Source organism: Petaurus breviceps, unplaced genomic scaffold, assembly GCF_028583685.1.
Source record: "Petaurus breviceps papuanus isolate PSGF00001 unplaced genomic scaffold, PetGlider_PUasm1.0 90515, whole genome shotgun sequence".
NCBI lineage: Eukaryota > Metazoa > Chordata > Mammalia > Diprotodontia > Petauridae > Petaurus > Petaurus breviceps.
Window position 1 is genome coordinate 746,239 of NW_027187269.1, and position 21,119 is coordinate 767,357.

Consider the following 21,119-nt stretch of genomic DNA (forward strand, 5'->3'; position numbering starts at 1 on the left):
CCATTTCCCCCCCCCCCCACATTTCTAGCTTATTCTCAAGGTTAGTTGTTTTATAACATGACGGGAGAGTAAATCTATTTAAAATATAAGCTGTCATGGTGACCATGTATCTGTCATGTGATATATTCATCAAACCGCATGCACATAAAAAGAACACTGAAGCACATTTAAAAATTTAGATTTTTCTCTCTCAAGAAATTAGTATAAATTTTAATAATCATTGATATGACTACCATTCTACTTCCTCAGTTTTAAAGACAGATGCGCACCTGCGCACGCGCACACACACACACACACACACACAACCCAACCACAGAATGAAGTCAGGGCCAAAAGGTTAAGGTGAAATGCTCACTATTTCATCAATAACTGATGGATTTGAAGGGAATATGGGAAATGGTGACTATGCTGGAAATGAAAAATTATCTTGAAGAAAAGTTTTTTGTTAAAATTATTAATAAACATGTTCCTGGAACAAAAACAAAATAAAAAACCGAATGTCAGTTGAAAGAATCCACAGATGGAGGAGGCAGGTAAACAAACAAATTGCAATGCTGCAGACTTCAAGAAACAGAGTGAATAAATTTAACAGTTCCATTGACAACAACAAATTTTGCAAGTAATGCAGCAATCTTATATGAAGAAAAAGAAATCTAAATAACACAAGATATTTGAATATCAGGATTATTTTGCATTACTGGAATCAGCCCAAGGAATATATTCCAAAGGACAAAGGAGCTCAGTATTAACTTGCACATCCAAAGGTAGCCATAAATGTAAAAAGATGGACATTCAGTAAAAAAGAGAACATCCTTAGAAAGAAAATGAGACCTGAAGAAAACATTTGCTCCAAATAATAGAAATATAAGGATGGTAGGCAAATACAGAGACCAAGGACAACAACAACAAAATCACAGTAGAGACACCATTAAGAGATTTTATTCTATTGGGTGAGGAGACTAGGGTGAAAGCAGAAATCAAATAGAAGTGATGGATGGAAAAACAGAACAGAAAGATTCTCCACTAAACCTCACAAAACTCCACCTACAGGTGAATCAGTGTTGACAAATAACAAAATGTTATTGTTTTAAACTAATTACAGAAAAAGAAAGTGCTTTATAAAAGGGAGGAAGAGAGGGAAAAGATAGAGCGAAATGGAATATGTGCCCTAAACAAGCCACAAGCTAACAGTGAAGGGAAAATCATTCCTGTACCCTCTCAGGAAGAAGAGAACCTTAAGGAGAATGGGTAAGGAAGTAAAGAAGGTGGAAAAATTGCTTTAGTGGTAGAATGGTATATAGCACTACAAAGTGCTCCTATGGAAGCATCCAGAAAGGGGAATTTATTCTCAAAAATGAAAGATATCTTCTGCAGTAATTTGTTGATTAGAGAGACTGCTCATCCTGCCTCAGGAGAAGGGTAATCAGAACCAGAGAAACAGAACGAACAACGGATTGGGAATGCAAATGTGGAGAAGTGAAGGACGATCTGGAATTAAAGCAAAACAAAACAAAAAACCCTTAAATGTAAATAAACTCAGTTTGCAAGGAAAACTTACTCATTTCTCAGACAGGATGCAGAGAGACAACCAGGGTTAAAGTTCTCATAGAAGAACATAACAGGATAAAAAACTTTAAACCACAGTGTAGAAAATAACTGAAGAGAAGTGCCCAGAACTTCTCAATGTAATACCAGTCAAAAGAATTCAGAGATTACCTCCTGGGAGTGGGTTGAGGGGGAGACCCAAGACTACAAACTCCAAGACAAACTCTGCCAATCTACCTTCCATTCTATCATCCTCCCTTCCCCCCACCCCTTGTCTCCTTTCCCTATTACTTTCCTGTAGGGTAAGATGACTAGTTCAGTGTGCATATTGTTCCTTCCTTAGGCCAAATCTGATGAGAGTAAGATTCATTCATTCTTTCTCAACTCTCCCTTCTTCCCCTACATTGGGAAACCTTTTTCTTCCCTCTTTTATGTGAGATAATTGACCCCATTCCATTTCTCTCTTTCTTCTTCACCCAATATATTCCTCTCCCACCCTTTAATTTTATTTTTTAGCTATCATCCCTTCATATTCAATTCACCCTGTGCCATCTATCTATCTATCTATCTATCTATCTATCTATCTATCTATCTATCTAATCTATCTATCTATCTATCCATCCATCCATCCATCCATCCATCTATTTCCTCCAACTACCCTAATACTGAGAAAGGTCTCATGAGTTGTGAATATTGTCTTTCCATGTAGGAATGTTAACAGTTCAACTTTAATAAGCACCTTATGATTTCTCTTTCCTGTTTACCTTTTCATATGTCTTTTGAGTTTTGTATTTGAAAGTCAGATTTTCTATTCAGCTCTGGTCTTTTCATCAAGAATGCTTGAAAATCCTCTATTTCATTGAATACTCATTTTTTCCCCTGAAGGATTATACACAGTTTTGCTGGGTAGGTGATTCTTGGTTTTAATCCTAGCTCCCTCTGTCTTCTGGAGTATCATATTCCAAACCCATCAGTCCCTTAATGTAAAAGGTGCTAGATTTTGTGTTATCCAGATTGTATTTCCACAATACTTGAATTGTTTCTTAGTGGCTGTTTGCAGTGTTTTCTCCTTAACCTGAGAACTCTGGAACTTGGCTATGATATTCCTATGAGTTTTCTTTTTGGGATCTTTTTCAAGAGGTGAATTCTTTCAATTTCTATTTTCCCCTGTGGTTCTAGAATATCAGGGCAGTTTTCCTTGATAATTTCTTGAAGGATGATGTCTAGGCTCTTTTTTTGATCATGACTTTCAAATAGTCCAATAATTTTTAAATGATCTCCCCTGGATCTATTTTCCAGGTCAGTGTTTTTTCCAGTGAGATATTTCATATTGTTTTCTATTTTTTCATTCTTTTGGTTCTGTTTTATAATTGGTTGATTTCTCATTAGCTTCCATTTGCTCTGTTCTAATTTTGAAAGAATTATTTTCTTCAGTGAACTTTTGGACCTCCTTTTCCGTTTGGCCATTTCTGCTTTTTAAGATATTCTTCCCCTCATTGACTTTTTGGACATCTTTTGCCATTTGGGTTAGCCTATTTTTTTAAGGTGTTATTTTCTTCAGTATTTTTTGGGTCTCTTTTAGCAAACTGTTGACTTATTTTTATGATTTTCTTGAATCTCTCATTTCTCTTCCCAATTTTTTTTCTCTGCTTCTCTTACTTGAGTTCCAAAATCCTTTTTGAGCTCTTCCATGGCCTGCAACCAATTCATATTTTTCTTGGAGGTTTTTGATGTAGGAGCTTTGGTTCTTATGGTTATATGTTTTGATCTTCTTTGTCACCAAAGTAAGATTCTATAGTCTGACTTTTTTATGCTGTTTACTCATCTTCCTAGTCAAATACTTGACCTTCTAACTCCCTGTCAAGGGAGGACTCTGCTTCCAGTGGGGATGGAGGTGGGGGTGGGTGTACTGTCCCAGGCTTCTAGGGTTTTGTATCAGCCACTGGATCCCCCACTGTCTGTGGGCCCAGAGCTCTGGAAGCAGCTGCTTTTGCTGCTGCTACTGTCACCTCTGCCACCCCAGGGCTGGGGCCAGATAACACACTCCTCTTTCACTCAGGTCCCACAGAGCTCCCCCACTGACTTTCCACACTGTTCTCAGCATTTGTAGGTTAAGAAGTCTGGAAATCCCCACAACTGCCAGCGATTCAGTCCCCTGATGCCTGCCCCAACCCCATCTGTACCCGGAGCAGTCTATGCTGGACTGTACTCTACTCACAGTCTGGTTGGCATGTTGGCTTTCCAGGCTGTCTTGGGCTGGAGATGTGTTTCTATCTCTCATTTTGTGGGTTCTGCAGCTCTAGAATTTGTTTAGAATAATTTTTTACAGTTATTTGGAAGAGTTGGATGTGAGCTCAAGCAAGTCCCTCCTTTTACTCTGCCATCTTATCTCTGCCCACCCCCCAAGATCTTAAAAAAAGACTTTAAAAATCAAAAGACAGAGATGGAGGAAAAACTAAAAATAATAATAATAATAATAATCCAAGAAAAACTAGAAGGATATGAAAGGAAAGTCAACCAATTAGAAAAGGAGATCCAGAATCTTAAGGAAGAAAATGAAATCTTGAAAATTAGAATTGGGCAAAGTGAAGCCAGTAAAATTGTAAGAGATCAAGAAATAATTAAAACAAAATATGAATAATGGAAAAAAATAGAAGAGAAAGTGAAACATCTTATAAGAAAAACAACAGATTTGAAGAATAGATGAAGAAAAGAAAATATAAAAATAATTATATTAACCAAAAGTTATACCAAAAAAAAAAAGAATCTTGATACAATAATACAATAAATAAAGAAAATTGTCCTGAAGCATTAGAACAAGGGAGGAAAGTGGAAATAGAAAAAAAAAATCCATCAATCACCACTTAAAAGAGATCCTATAAGGAAAACTCATAGGAATATTATAGTCAAATTATGAAACTCGCAGCTTAAGAACAAAATAGTAAAAGCATAAAGATTAAAACAATTTAAATATCATGATGCCACAATTAGAATTGCACAAGACCTAGTAGCAGAGACATTAAAGGACGACAGGTCTTGGAACACGACATATTGGAAAGCAAAAGAACTGGGGCCCAGCCAAAAATATCATACCCTGCAAAGTTAAGTATTATCTTGAATGAAAAAAAAAATGGACATTTGATAAACTCTCAGACTTTAAAGACTTTGTTAAAAAAAAATCCTGAATGTAATAGAATATTTAACATACAAGAACCAAGAAAAATATAAGGCACATACCAAAGACTGATTATAAGAGATTCTTAAGGACAGACTGTTTACTTTTTATATATGTAAAATGTATGTCTAAGATTCTTATTAATAATTGGGTAGCTCATAAGAAAGATTGTGGTAAATCTGAGTATGATATGAATTCAAAACATAAAACCATTTAGGAACAGCTAAAAAGAGTAATTATTTTATACAAATGAGGTGCAAGAGGAAAAATCAATATAGAGGAATTAGATGGGAGGAGTGCTAGTAGTTCTGGTAACCTACTTTCATCAGGAATGGCTTTAAGAAGGAACAATACATATATAGTTAGAAGAGTAAAAAAGTCTTCTAAATTCAGATGAAATAAAACAGGAGCATAGGGAGAGGGAGAGGACAAGAGAGGCATCTTTAGAGGGGATGTTGAGGGAATAGGTAAAAGGGAGGTATAGAAGGGTGTTTAGATTTATGGGAATGGGAGAATAGAGTAGGGATCCTTGGAGGGGGATAGGCAAGTAATAGGAGGGTAAGGTAGTGAGTAGAAAGAGGAGGCAGGAGGGATAGGAAACAAGAGATGTGCACAAACAAAAAAAAAAGATCAGGAGTAGAATAGTTTGTGAAACTATATGTGTATGTATATATTTCTAGCTATAGAGAAACATATCTAAACTTTATTGTGGCCTTCTGGGGATGGTGGGGTGAGGGGAAAAAAATTACAAAGTAAAAAAGTACACAGCAGAGAACAAAAGAAAAACTTATAAAGAAGCAAAGAAAAAGTGAACAATTCTCAACACAATGTATATTTATCATACAGGTTTTCTTGAAATGAAAATTTGTTACATATTTTGAATCCTCTCATGTTCTATACACATGACTGTTGTGCATAAAAGGAGCGAGACAGAAGATCCCCAAGATTAAAATTGCAAGTGGATTTTATTGCCGCAGGACTGCCAGGGTCACATACCCAAATCAGACAGTCACTTGGCACGAACAATATGCCAGTTTTTAAAGAGATTACAGTAGTCAGGTTACTTAAACTGAAATTACAATCAATGATTGGTCAGTGTATATTTGAATTTTCCCTCGTTTTGTTCCTAGACTGAATCCCCTACTCATGGGTCAATTAGGAGAGGGAAGGAAGGGGTAAAAGTTATGTTAAAATGCCTGTTTACAGATCAATGGAAGGGAAGGGAGGGGTAAAAGTTAAGCTAAAATTCCTGCTTACAGATCAGTGGAAGGGAAGGGAGGGGTAAAACTTATGCTAAAATGCCAATATGCCAGTTTTTTAAAAGATTACAATAGTCAGGTTACCTAAGCTGAAACTACAATCAGTGATTGGTCAGTGTATATTTGAATTTTCCCTCATTTTTTTCCTAGTCTGAACCCCACCCCCCCACTCATGGGTCAGTTAGGAGAGGGAAGGGAGGGGTAAAAGTTATGTTAAAATGCCTGTTTACAGATCAATTAAGGGAAGGGAAGGTGGGGTTGTGTTCATCATTCCCTACTCTTTTTTGTAGGTATGTCAGACCTTTGACATGACTGGGACCACATCATCTAGGTTATCCAATTCCATACCTAAAGGATGGTAGCAGGGGTCCCTGACAATTAGCAATTTAACAGTTAATAGGGACTTCCTATAATCAAGGCCATAGTCTCAAGGAAGGGGAGGGGGCCCCATTTTTCTATCGGTTCTCTAGTTGAATTTCTCCAGGAAAGAAGCTGTCCCAATAGAGGTCAGGTCTGGATTCTTGGGAAAGCCATCTGCATCTGATGTCGTCTTTTTCAGATTCCAAGGCTCAGGGGATAATCCTTAGATGACTAGAGTTCAAATGTACAATACAAGAGCTCCCAGAAACACAATTTTACATATAAAGGTCCAGTTTTTAGCCATGCAAGACTAGATTCAAACAAATAGTTCAGTTTTCTTAGCCACACAGGGCTAGGCTCAGTTAATATAATGAGGTTTTTCTCACGCTTTTACAAAATGATATAATTACATTAAGACAGGTACATGTCACCAAGATAACCAAGAAAACTTACATACAAATGATACAAGAATCATAATTAACATACAATTCCTTGTATCCCAATGTCCTGTTTCATTTAAGCAACACTTTTAAATCCCAGATGCCTCATATAGTTACAGAATTTAAAAAGGAATTTTGCTTCTCCAGTTCAGATCTAGAAATGACCAGATAATTTTGACTTAATATAAATTAGTACAATTACTTAAGATTAGGGCCATATTTTGAAACTACAGAGAATTTTCATTTTATTTATCCTTTGCTATTTCTACCTTTCCTAAATCCTGTACCGGGTATAGGAGTCCTTTAAAATATGAAAACCCCTTTTTTAAAAAAAATTGATTTCATCTGCCCTTTATAAAATTATCAGACAGATGCATTAACAAATTAACATTAACTTCACCTTTACCACTATCTTATTCAATCCTTGTGCTAAAATCCAAAATCCATATCTCTGAACTTATTCCCAAACATGCTCAAATCATGAATTCACATAATAGGAAATTTTAAAAACCAATTTTATACATTTGTATTTAATCCTAGGTGTCATCTGGCCTGATCCTGTTGCTCTCCTCAAACTTCACTATCCTGGTCAATCAGGCATCTATTTCATTACTTTTTGCCTTATTACTAATCATCTCCTTCTTTGAAGGATGTTATCTCTATATTTATTCATTTATTTGGCCCTGAATATTACTTCTTAGTGAATTTGCTATAGAATAAGAGAGGGACAAAGTCAAACCTTGCCAGAATGAAAACTTCCTTAGCCTTGTTTGATTCCAGACATGAGTCATCTCCACTAGTCATTCAGAAAGCAGTCAGGTGCTGAAAGCAAGGCTTAGGCATAAATAGGTGGGAGGCTTCCTTTTTCAGAAAGAAAAGGCACAATTGGGAAAGTCAGAGAGATCCTACCTGGGCAGTGTCCGAGGTTGTCCCTAAACTTTTCCAAGCATAGACATCCACCTTGAACAGTTCCGAAGCCTGCAGCCTCTGCCATCCCATTATCGGCTTTTATGACGACTCCTGTAATCAAGGCTTAAAAGAATAGTAAAATTTATAGTCCCTCAAATTATTAAATAGCAAATAAATATGGACTAGTGTCCTTCAGATAGGGCCATCTAAAATTTGATTGAGCTATTAATTACAAACTCAAATTACAAATCTTTCTGCCTTCCCAAAACTTCCTCATGCTCTCTCAACATACTTCTAAAACTGATATCAACTATCTGGAAACAGGAGGGGCTGGATAAACCCCATTTGTCCCCTCACCTTCTTATCTGCTTTGTTCAGCTTTTCATAAATAGACTTTAGAGATAGTTTGAATTAACCTGGTGTTAAAAATGGTATCTTTTCTTTCCTCTCAACTAAAGTAACTCTGATTAATCTAAATATCAAGTACCCAAGTACCCCATCATTCCAAGCACTCGATAATTCCCCCCCTTAAACAGCTGGGACCCAAAATTATTTGGGTATATCTGTCCCTGTTTCATATGGGGCTAGGTCTGTAGCCAGAGGCTAAAACGTGGCTGAAGCCAGGTCCTGCACACAAATTGTTTTCTGGACACCTAAGTCCTCATTTCCATATTCTAGGTTTTACAAAACTTAGAAGAGGATTCACAGGGTCTTTTCTTCACATAATTACCAATAAGTAGTTTTTCCCAAGCATGCTATTGTAAATACTTGATTTATGAATTGAAACTTAAAAAGAAAAACTTAAAAGTATATGATTTCTTAAATTACAATATTTCAGAATATCATAACTGATACTCTGACATGGTCAAAGCACTTCATCCACCATCATTTTCTTGTTCCTCTGACAGTATAATTCTTAATTTAACAGCATTTAGAGTATGAAAAACTGCTTCTATTATAACATTCATAATACCAATGTTTACCAGTAACAATATCAGAAACAATTATGATGTACCTAAATTTAAACTTCAAACCAAAATCAAGTATTTACCAATCTGGTGATCTTAATTTAGTAATTTCCAAATTGCTTTGCACAGAAAATCGTTCATCCCATAGCCATTGACACAAACTCACACCTAAGAAAAGTTTCACTTAAGGTTGACAAACATAATAATTATAAAATAAACCTTCAAGTATGGGAATTTCCTAAAACTAAGTTGGTGTTAAAATGCTCCGAATATAAATTTCCCAAAACATTGTATATTCACATACATCCAGGTTAACACATATATCTATATCCTTAGATGACTCAACAGCTTCAGAATAGTAACAAGAAAATAGTTTTTAACATCAGAGTTCATAATTTTTCCAAATTACATAATTTAGCCAAAGTTTAAAGTGAAATATCAACATTATTATTGCTTGTTTGTAACCCAAATATAAGTTTAAATTAACACATTTTGTAACATAAAAACCCAATACACGTGCAATACAAAATTCAGATTTTTTGAAAATATCTGTAATACTATTCCTACTTCAAAAATATTTCTTAAGTTCACTTAGCTAAATAGACTTTTAGAAACACAATATAATCTCAGAAAGATGGCAACAAAATAACAATGAATATCAAATAACATCAAATGACTTATACAATAATTGACCTTATCAATTCTGGCATGAATTCATAGTTAGAGAGATACCAAAATATGCCAGTCATTATATTTTACAATCATTATACAATTCTGATCACAAGTGTTTCACAAATGCTATTGATTTTCCTTTTACAAATTCAAGCAACAAGTCAAACTGAGATAGCAAAAAACTTCTTTCTTTAAGCAATCCCAATATCCTAAAAAAAAAATTGTTTTTTTCAAGCAATCTCAATATCCTATTTCCAATTTCTTAATGATTAATTTTCAGAATTTGCAAAGATATTTTGTAAAGAAATTGTAAATTTCTCAAATTAAAAATTTCAAATTATTACAACAACAGGGAGAATTTTGGTGGACCTTTTGAAAGTGAGCTTTGAATCTGCCAATCTCAAAGCTCCACACTTAATTGGATTTAATTGGTCAGGCAGGAAATCTAGCCTGCCTGCTTCTTTGATCGGAGGGGAGGGATTCCCAGAGAGGGACCCACCTCCCCACCTTCCCAGTGCTCACTGAGGAGGGGAAGGACCAGCACAGTAAAAAGTTTTGCCCTTCCCCCCTCTTTGAGTTTTTGGAGGACTCTGGAGAGTCTCTGTCCCAGGGGCATTCATTTTTCCAATGGCCTAACTCTTTATACTATGCGTGTATATATACAGTATATACAGTATACATTGGTTCCTTGCTAGATGGGTGTGGTTACCAGGTGGTATAGTGCCCATTTGGGTACGCTGTTTGGGAGTTTGAGGTGCAGCCACAAGGACCCTGGCAAACTTTTTGTCTGCTTTATCAGAGGGGCTGTCCCTGTTGTCATAAACCTTTTGAACAATTTCTACCAGCTGGGATATAACCATGCCCTCAAAACCTTCCTGTTTCTGGAGTTTATTCCCTGAGGGGAAGGATGGCTGAAGCAGAAGAGGGTTTTTCTAGGAACTGATAGTTTGCCCCAGTCCAGGTTTGGGGGTAGAAAGGGGACTCGGAGAGGTTGGAAGCCCCGAGGAGTTAGAAGAGGCAGAGGGAGGGGATCGAGGGTTGTAAGGTGGTGGGAAATTATACTCCTTGCTATGAACCTGTAGGATTTTTTGGGAGGTTTTGTCTTAGGAGTATGCAAGAATGGGTGGGCCACAAGGATTGGATAACCCTTTGGAAAGAACAGTTCCTAAGCAAGGGAGGGGAATAGGTGACAACATCTAGCCAGACATCAATATAAGGGAACTGATCTGGATGTCCTGCATTCCCTATGATCACCCGCCACACTGATTGGATAATTTGCTTGTTGAAACTTCCCTGAGGGGGGCAGCCCACCCCAAACGTGGGCCACTCATTCATGCAATAAGAAATGAGTTTCCTCTTCTTCAAGGGGACCCCATAATCTGCCCCGTCTTGATAGGCTACTCTAAAATGTCTTAGTATGCAACCCAGGGGAGTTTTTAATGTACTGGCTGCAACCTCCCATGTTCTAGGTTGAAAAGATAGTATAGTCTTATAAACAAATGTCTTCCCAGTGAAAATCAGAAAAGCTCCTTTGGAGGTGCTCCTGTGATAGCCACTCAAATACCTGCTTTGCAGAATAAAAACAAGGAGGCTTTAAGCAAATGAGCTCAAGACAAAACTTCATGAGGATAGACAATAGTCCCTAGCTGCTTGCTTTGCCTCCGCAGATACTGAACAGGAAGCAAATGAGCTCAAGCAAGCACAGGACACACAAAAAACATACAAACATTAACAACCAGAATACTGACGGTCGAGAGTTTTTGGCATCCCAAAGCTTCGCTGGGGGGGAGATGCCCCCAGCACAAATGGCTATGTCTAGCCCTCCACCCTCCAGAACAGAACGAGAACAGATTTTTAACCAGAACAGATTTTTACTCATCCCCAAACTGGAGGTCCTGGATCCACTAAAGACCTAATGAGGAGCAAGTCGGAGTTGGGAGGCAGATGCGATCTTTCCCTCCTTGAGACCCGGGGCCCTGGAATGTCATGAGGGGCTAGCCCTCCTAGGGATCAGGGCCAGCAAATGCCTACCTCCCGAGGCTGAGAGCTCTTCTTATTCGGGGATCTTTGCAGTGCGGTGGAACACCGATCTCGCTGGGGCCTCCAATTTATGTTGTGCATAAAAGGAGCAAGACAGAAGATCCCCGAGATTAAAATTGGAAGTAGATTTTATTCCTGCAGGACTGCTGGGGTCACATACCCTAATCAGTCACTTGGCATGAACCATGTGCCAGTTTTTAAAGAAATTACAAAAGTCAGGTTACATAAGCTGAAACTACAATCAGTGATTGGTCAGTGTATATTTGAATTTTCCCTCATTTTTTCCTAGACTGAACCCCCCACTCATGGGTCAATTAGGAGAGGGAAGGGAGGGGTAAAAGTTATGCTAAAATGCCTGCTTACAGATCAATTAAGGGAAGGGAAGGTATGGTACTCAACAATGACATGCTTTTTTTTTTCTTTCTTTATATTTAAGTTCAAGTATTTCAATTTATGATAAGTTTTTGTTTCTTTCCTCTATTTTGTATTTGTGTTCTGGCCCTTGAGTCTAAAATAAAAAAAAAAAAGCAGAGAAGTCAGTAAGAAAATTCTTTCTAAATGTAGGAAACTGGAGAAAGCCGGAGTCTTATGAAAGTAACGGTGAAGAGACAGGTCTGGAGTATTATGGGCAGAACTTGGATACACTTTGCCTATAAATTTTTTTTTGATGGGACTACACTGCAACATGGGAGAGTACATTATTATATAATATAATATAATTATATGTTATATAAAAAGGAGGAGGGGAGCAGGAGGAAAGAGGAATGTTCAAATCTAGGGCTAGCAGTCAGGAGAAAATGACCCTTGTGTTCTCATAAAGAGCCTGGACGTGAATGGATGAGCTGGAGGACAGAAGGATTGAAAAGGAGGGTGGGGAGGAAGGAGGACTTTCTTTGGTGGTGGGAGGGGGTTCCACTGATGAATGTTTCCTTATCCCATAGGTAAAGAGAGGACTTTGCTCTGGGTGTGACCTGGGGGATTTGATAATTGAAAAGTCTATTTGCTCTACCTCAGGAGGAACAAAGTTGGGAGTCATAGGGACATCTGGCACCGGGGGAAGTAGGAGAGCATGAACCCAGGGAAGAAATTATGAGCCAAATGGGAGGTGGGGGGCAGATTGTAATATAAAAATAATTAGAAACAGATAATATATCTCTCATAGTTATATGTAGAACTCCGACAAGGGATAGAGGCAATTTCAAAATATAAAATAGATACATTGATTTTTTTATTATGTAAAACTGAAAAGCGTTGGCACAGATAAAAGTAATACAGCTAGAATTAGAAGATGTATGGTAGAATGGAGGAAAAAAATCTTTACATCAAAATTTCCCTTGCTAAAATACTTATGTGACCAGAAGCTCCTGCATCGTCCCCATGACTGAGAGTTGTGACTAAGTGAGAAAGAGCTACTTGTAGTTTCTAAAAGGAGAAGACTAAATATCCTTCTTCCTTTTTCTCCACCTCCTTAGAATATGTGCCTTGGAACTCCAATAAATGTCCCTTGGACTTTTAGCAAGGATAGGATTTCTCTACCCCTTTCCTTTCCCAGAAACTTTTTGGTGAATATATATACATGGCAATCATTGCACTTATTTGTCTAGGAGACCCTGAGACTGAATCTCAAGTCCCAAACTGTCTCTTCTGCTTTATGCTTCTTTCATTTTGAGAGATTAATATTCCTATCCTTAGTAGCTGTCTCATGAACTCAGGAGACCCAGAGTAATTAGCATGTTTGATTGCTGGCTTCCCAATGGGAGGAGCTTCTTGTAGCAAGATATCACCTTCAGCCCCAGTGGGCCTCTCTTTCCACAAAGGGATCAGGCTTAAGGCTCAAGTGGGCCAGGTTCAGTCTTAGGGAAGTATTTTGGTATTAGTATCAAAGAAAATTAATCAGCTGTTTCCTTAAACTCTTATGCCCCTAGGTGGAATTATTCCAGGAAAACCTCCTTAATCAAAGCTTAGATTTGAATGATGTCTAGAGTCTTCCCAAAAGTGATTAACAAAGTCTCCTTTAGAAAAATTATCCATTGTATAAACTGGTAAATATTAGATTATGATGGCTATTGATTTCTTTCATTACAAAAGAAATGTAACCTTTAAAATATATCACAAATTGGTCAGCATCCAAACTCACAAAAGATAAAAAATAAATAGATGAACAGAATAGGAGAGTGCAGACACCCAGCCAAGTTTTAAAAAGATTAATGTTGGACAAATTTCTGGAAAATAATTATGAATCCTTTCTTCAGTTTTTGACAAACATACTTGGCAAAACTGCCTAACCACTTGACAAGAGATGGATTTTGGTACACATCCCATACCATATGCCTCAGCAAGTTCCAGTTGTTGATGGACATAATTATGAAAAATAACTACATAAAGAATGTAAAAAATGGAATGGTGTATTTGTCTCAATTGTGGAAGAGAAATAACTTTTCCCCATTATTTAACAAATAGAAGGAATTATTAGATATAAAACAGATGCGCTTAATCACATTAAAAAATTTTTAATGCTTGTAACAATATAATCAGAAGAAAAAGAAAAGGTTGGTTAAAAAACCTTTTTGGTATAAAAGATAGTTTTTTAAATTGAGGTCTAAATTACATGAAGAACTTAAAAGTTTATAAAGATTCTCATTGGCAAAATAGTCACAGGATGTGACTAGGCAATTGTTAAAAAGAGAAACAATTGTTAATAAATACTTGCAGAGACTTGTGGGGGGCAGAGCCAAGATGGCAGAGTAGAAGCAAGACCTTCCTTCGGCTCCAGCTTCCACCCTCCCCAATCCATGTAAAAAGGGGACTCTAAACACACCTTGGAGCTGCAGAACCCACATACTGACACAGAGAAGCTAACCTCCTGCTGAGGACAGCCCAGCAGGCCGGCAGGAATTGGCCAGCACAGCGCTCTGGGAGCCCCAGAGGCTTTAGCCCCAGGGCGGGCCTGACCAGCCACCGGCCAGAGGAACTCCAGATCAGCAGCAGCTGGAGCCGTTTCCAGATTTATCAACACATAGACACAAAGGACAGAGTGAGAGGTTCGAGGCTGGGAAGGCGCGCAGTGGCGACGTGGTGGGCGCAGCCTGGGAGGCCCAGCGGCGGTGGCAGCAGCGGAAGCAGCGGACGCAGGCCAGGAAGGCGCAGCGGCCTGTGCGGGAAGGCGTGGCGCGGCTGGCAGATGCAGGCCTGGAAGGGGCCTGATCAACTCGGAGGGCAAGTCTTCCCACCAACCACAAGGTCCACTACCGGGCCTATCATCAAAGGGCTGGGACTGGAAAGAGCAAGGTAAGAAGCAAATACAGGGGCCCCTATACTGGACAGCAAACACTCCTGGGGCTACCACTTCATAGCCCAGAAATCTTTAAAAAAAAAAAAAAAGCCCCTTTCAGGACCTCCAAAGACAAGGATGACAGAGTGAACCCCACTTGCTCCAAACCCCCACCTCTGACCCTGAAAATATAGTAACTCTTGCCCCAGGGCAAAACCCTCTACAGTAAAGGCTTGGGATCCTAGAGGAAGGGCGTGGCTAGGACACTGCCTCAAAATGGGTAGAAAGCAGACTACAAAGGCAAAGACTCTGGAGTCCTACTATCCTCAGAGGGAGGAACCAACCTCAGAGGGAGACAATGTGGACTCCACACCCATAGCTGAGACTTCAACAGGGAATGGATCCCAAGCACAGAAGGCTCTCCTAGATGAGATCAAAAGGAACTTTGAAAGCAAAATGAGAGATATAGAAGACAAAATGAATCATTCTCTCAAAACGAAAATATCAGAATTCAAAAAACATTATAATGAGGAAAACATCTCTCTAAAAAGAAAAGTGTATGATATGGAAAAGGAGCTTCAAAAATTAACCAAGGAAAATGATTTGCTAAAAACCAGAATTAAACAAATGGAAACAAATAACTCTATGAGGAACCAAGAATTAGCCAAGCAAAACAACAAAAATGAAAAATTAGAAAAAGAGGCAAAATACCTCAAAGAAAAAATAACTGACCTGGAAAACAGATCCAGGAGAGATAATCTGAGAATCATAGGCCTACCAGAAAATTATGATGAAAAAATGAGCCTGGACAACATTCTCCAAGAGCTCGTTAAGGAAAACTGCCCTGAGATACTAGAACCTGAGGGGAAAATAGAAATCGACAGAATCCACCGGACACCTGCTATAAGAGATCCCAAACTGAAAAATCCTCGAAATGTTGTGGCCAAATTCCAGAACTACCAGATAAAAGAGAAAATACTTCAAGCGGCCAGAAAGAAACAATTCAAATATCGAGGGTCCACAGTGAGGATTGCACAGGATTTGTCAGCCTCCACACTGAAAGATCGGAGGCAGTGGAATACTATCTTCAGGAAGGCAAAACAGCTCGGATTACAACCAAGGATCACATACCCAGCGAGACTGAGCATATTCTTCCAGGCAAAGAGATGGTCATTCAATGATATAACAGAGTTCCAGACCTTCTTAATAAAAAAGCCAGAACTCAATGGAAAATTCAACCTCCAATTACGAGAAGCAACAGTGACTTAGAAAGGTAAACAAGGAGAACACACATCATTTTAGAGGGAAAGAGGGGAGAGAGAGGAGCTTCGCATGAGATCTATTCCTGTGATTCTTGATGCGAAGAAAAAATAGCATACCTCATTAAGTATAACAATATCCTACAGGTAGTAGGAGGGGGAAAGGGTTACAAAAGGGGGGTGGGAGTGGTTTGTAAGGAGGGAAGTAGTAAGAGGAAAAGGGGAGGAAAAGGGAGGGGGGCCGAAAAGGGAACACTGAGGGAGGTGGTGGTCAAAAGGAAAACTATTAAGGGGGGGAAGGGAGAAGCAAGGGAAAATACGAACATTAACAGGGGCAGGAATAGGATGATGGGAAAGAAACAGATAACAATCATAACTGTAAATGTGAATGGAATGAACTCTCCTATAAAATGGAGATGGATAGCAGAATGGATTAGAAATCATAATCCTACAATATGCTGTTTACAAGAAACACATTTGAAACAGAGTGATACACACAAGGTAAAGGTAAAAGGTTGGAGTAAAATATATCATGCCTCAGCTAAAGTAAAAAAAGCAGGGGTAGCAATCCTTATCTCAGATAAAGCAAATACAAAAATTGACCTAATTAAAAGAGATAAGGAAGGAAACTATCCTGTTAAAAGGCACCATCGAGAATGAAGCAATATCACTACTTAACATATATGCACCAAGTGGTGTAGCATCCAAATTCCTAGAGGTGAAGGTAAAGGAATTAGAGGAAGAAATAGATAGCAAAACTATACTAGTGGGAGACCTTAATCTCCCCCTCTCTGAACTTGATAAATCCAACCTCAAAATAAACAAGAAAGAAGTTAAGGAGGTGAACAGGATTTTAGAGAGGATAGGTATGATAGATCTCTGGAGAAAACTGAATGGGGATAAAAAGGAATATACTTTCTTCTCAGCGGTTCATGGCACATATTCAAAAATTGACCATGTTCTAGGGCATAAAAACCTCACAATTCTATGCAGTAAGGCAGAAATATTAAACGCATCGTTCTCAGATCATGATGCAATAAAAATTATATGCAATAAAGGGCCAGGGAAAGACAGACTAAAAACTAACTGGAAATTAAACAATTTGACCCTAAAGAATGAGTGGGTCAAACAAGAAATTATAGAAACAATCAGTAATTTCACTCAAGATAATGATAATAATGAGACAACATACCAAAATCTGTGGGATACATTAAAGGCAGTTCTTAGGGGAAGTTTTATATCCCTGAGTGCATACGTGATTAAATTAGAGAAAAGGGAGCTCAACGAATTGGGCATGCAATTAAAAAACCTAGAAAAAGAACAAATTCAAAATCCCCAATTAAATACTAAACTAGAAATATTGAAGACTAAAGGAGAGATTAATAAAATCGAAATTAAGAAAACTATTGAACTAATAAATAAAACCAAGAGCTGGTTTTATGAAAAAACCAACAAAATTGATAGACCCTTAGTCAATATGATAAAAAAAGAAAGAAGAAAACCAAATTATGAGTATCAAAAATGAAAAGGGTGAATCTACCTCCAATGAAGAGGAAATCAAAACAATAATTAGGAATTCTTTTTCCCAATTGTATGCACATAAATTTGACAATCTTAGGGAAATGGATGAATATTTAGAAACATAGAAGTTGCCCAGATTAACTGAAGAGGAAGTAAATTACTTAAATAATCCCATCTCAGAAAAAGAAATTGAACAAGCCATCAGTCACCTCCCTAGGAAAAAATCTCCAGGGCCAGATGGATTCACTAGTGAATTCTATCAAACATTTAAAGAACAATTGATTCCAATACTCTACAAATTATTTGGAAAAATTAGTGAAGAAGGAGTCCTACCAAATTCTTTTTATGACACAAATATGGTACTGATACCTAAATCAGGAAGAGATAAAACAGAGAAAGAAAATTATAGACCAATCTCCCTCATGAATATAGATGCAAAAATTCTAAATAAAATACTAGCCAAAAGACTACAGCAACTTATCTCAAGAATAATACACTTTGATCAGGTAGGATTTATTCCAGGAATGCAAGGATGGTTTAATATTAGGAAAACCATCAGTATAATTGATCATATCAACAATAAAACTAGCAGAAACCACATGATCATCTCAATAGATGCAGAAAAGGCTTTTGACAAAATACAACATCCATTCCTATTAAAAACATTAGAAAGTATAGGAATAAATGGAGCCTTCCTTAAAATAATAGGTAGCATCTATTTAAAGCCATCAGCAAGTATTATATGTAATGGGGAGAAACTGGAAGCATTTCCTATAAGATCAGGGGTGAAACAAGGGTGTCCACTATCACCCCTCTTATTCAATCTGGTACTAGAAATGTTAGCAGTAGCAATTAGAGAAGAAAAAGAAATCAAAGGAATCAAGTTAGGCAAAGAAGAGACCAAGCTATCACTCTTCGCAGACGATATGATGATATACTTAGAGAATCCTAGAGAATCAAGTAAAAAACTGCTTGAGACAATAAATAAATTTGGCAAAGTTGCAGGATATAAAATAAACCCACATAAATCCTTGGCATTCCTATATATTTCCAATGAAATTCAACAGCAAGAAGTAGAAAGAGAAATCCCATTTAAAGTTACTGTAGACATTATAAAATATTTGGGAATCTACCTGCCAAAACAAACCCAGGACCTGTATGATCATAACTACAAAACACATTTCACACAAATAAAGTCAGATCTAACTAATTGGAAAAATATCAATTGCTCATGGCTGGGTCGAGCTAATATAATAAAAATGACAATTTTACCTAAATTAAATTATATATTTAGTGCCATACCAATTAATTTACCAAAAAACTACTTTATAGAGTTAGAAAAAATAGTAACAAAATTCATCTGGAAGAATAAATGGTCCAGAATATCAAGGGAATTAATGAAAAGAAATGCTAGGGAAGGTGGACTACCTTTACCAGATTTCAATCTGTACTATAAAGCAGCAGTCATCAAAACTACTTGGTACTGGCTTAGGAATAGAGGAGTGGATCAATGGAATAGATTAGGCACACGAGATTCAGAAGTCAACGACTACAGTAATGTATTGTTTGATAAACCCCCAGACCCTGGTTTTTGGGATAAGGACTCATTATTTGACAAAAACTGCTGGGAAAACTGGAATATAGTATGGCAGAAACTGGACATAGACCATTATCTAACACCATATACCAAAATCAAGTCTAAATGGGTTCATGATCTAGGTATAAAGGTTGATACTGTAAGCAGTCTCCTAAAACAAGGAATAGTTTACCTATCAGACTTGTGGAGAGGGAATGACTTTATGACGAAACAGGAATTAGAGAACATTATAAAATGTAAAATGGATAATTTTGACTACGTGAAATTGAAAAGTTTCTGTACAGATAAAGTTAATGTAACCAAGATTAGGAGGGAGGTGGGAAATTGGGAAAGAATCTTTACAACCTATGTCTCTGACAAAGGACTCATCTCTCAAATATACAGAGAACTGAGTCAAATTTATAAGAATACAAGTCATTCCCCAATTGATAAATGGTCAAAGGATATGACCAGGCAGTTTTCAGAGAAAGAAATTAAAGCTATCTATAAGCACATGAAGAAATGCTCTAATTCACTATTGATTAGAGAAATGCAAATCAAAACAACTCTGAGGTACCACATCTCACCAGTCAGATTGGCTAAGATGACAAAACAGGAAAATGACAAATACTGGAGAGGATGTGGGCAAACTGGAACACTAATGCATTGTTGGTGGAGTTGTGAACTGATCCAGCCTTTCTGGAGAGCAATCTGGAACTATGCCCAAAGGGCTATAAATACTTTCATACCCTTTGATCCAGCAATACCACTCCTAGGGTTATATCCCAAAGAGATCATAGAAATGGGAGAAAGATCCATATGTACAAAAATGTTTATAGCAGCTCTTTTTGTTGTGGCAAAGAATTGGAAATTAAGGGGGTGTCCATCAATTGGGGAATGGCTGAACAAGTTGTGGTATATGCATGTTATGGAATATTATTGCACTATAAGAAACGGGGAGCAGGCAGTCTTCATATTTACCTGGAGAGGCTTAAAAGAACTGATGCTGAGTGAGAAGAGTAGAACCAGGAGGAATTTGTACACAATTACAGACACAACGTATGTGTGATGACCAACTTTGATAGACTGGACTCTTCTCAACAATGCAGGGATATAAGTCAATCCCAAAAGACGCATGATGGAGAGAAAAACATGCATCCAGAGAAAGAACTAGAAAGAACTAAATTTATATCCAGGTGGAAGCAAAATACCTGATCTTTTTCATTCTCTTATTTGATTTTATGTCCTCTATACCATTTTTCATCCCAGTGGGTACAATCCATCTTTATAACCTGACCATTGTATAATGTGAAAGTATCTACAGATCCTATACTTGATTATAAGACGACATGGGGGGGGGGACAAAATGTGAAATTCAAGCAATTGTGGAATTGAATCCTGTAAACTAAAAGGAAACAAACAAATTAATAAATTAAAGAATTAATAAAAAAATAAATACTTGCAGAATTTAAATTCACTAATCAAAGAAATGTAAATTATAACAACCTAGAGATATACTACCTCACACAACAATTAAAGCAATAAAAATCAGTGCTAGAGGGACTGTGAAGAAACAGGTATAATCATTCATTATTATAGAAATTGCAAAGTTCTAGAGTCTTTTTTGGAAGGGGGAAGGCAAGGCATTTTGAGTTAAGTGACTTGTCCAAGGTCACACAGCTAATAAGCGGCAAGTATCTGCAGCTGGATTTGAACTCAGGTCCTCCTGACCCCAGGGTTAGTGCTGTATTCACTGAGCCACCTAGCTGCCCCTAGAGTCTTTTTTGGAGAGCCATCTGGAACTTTACAGGAAATATTATGAAAAATAATCATCAATCAACAAGCATTTATTACACACCTACTATGTCAGGCACTGTACAGACAAAAAGCAAAAGAGTTCCTATCCTTATGGAACTTATATTTTAATGGAAGAGTCAACATGTGCATATAGAAATGTAATTCCTTCCCTTTGGGGTTTACTAACTCAGCTCACACTGCCCCTAGCAGGTTGCATCCCTGTCATAATCCCTGGATAATGCTTCTTCCAGGATTCAAGGAGTAATTCTGTGGATGGCTATCTTGCTAAACATTAGTTGACAAGCCCCGCAGCAGTGTACTTTCTTT

General features: G+C 37.5%; 2 protein-coding genes across 6 annotated transcripts in view; one reads left to right on the forward strand and one right to left on the reverse strand.

Annotated features, from left to right (window-relative positions):
• The window catches only part of ATP5PF (ATP synthase peripheral stalk subunit F6), a 393,425-nt gene that overhangs the window by 326,722 nt on the left and 45,584 nt on the right, over positions 1–21,119 (reverse strand). The gene's annotated exons all lie outside the window — the stretch shown is intronic.
• Positions 1–21,119, forward strand: part of HLCS (holocarboxylase synthetase) — a 255,339-nt gene that overhangs the window by 218,549 nt on the left and 15,671 nt on the right. The gene's annotated exons all lie outside the window — the stretch shown is intronic.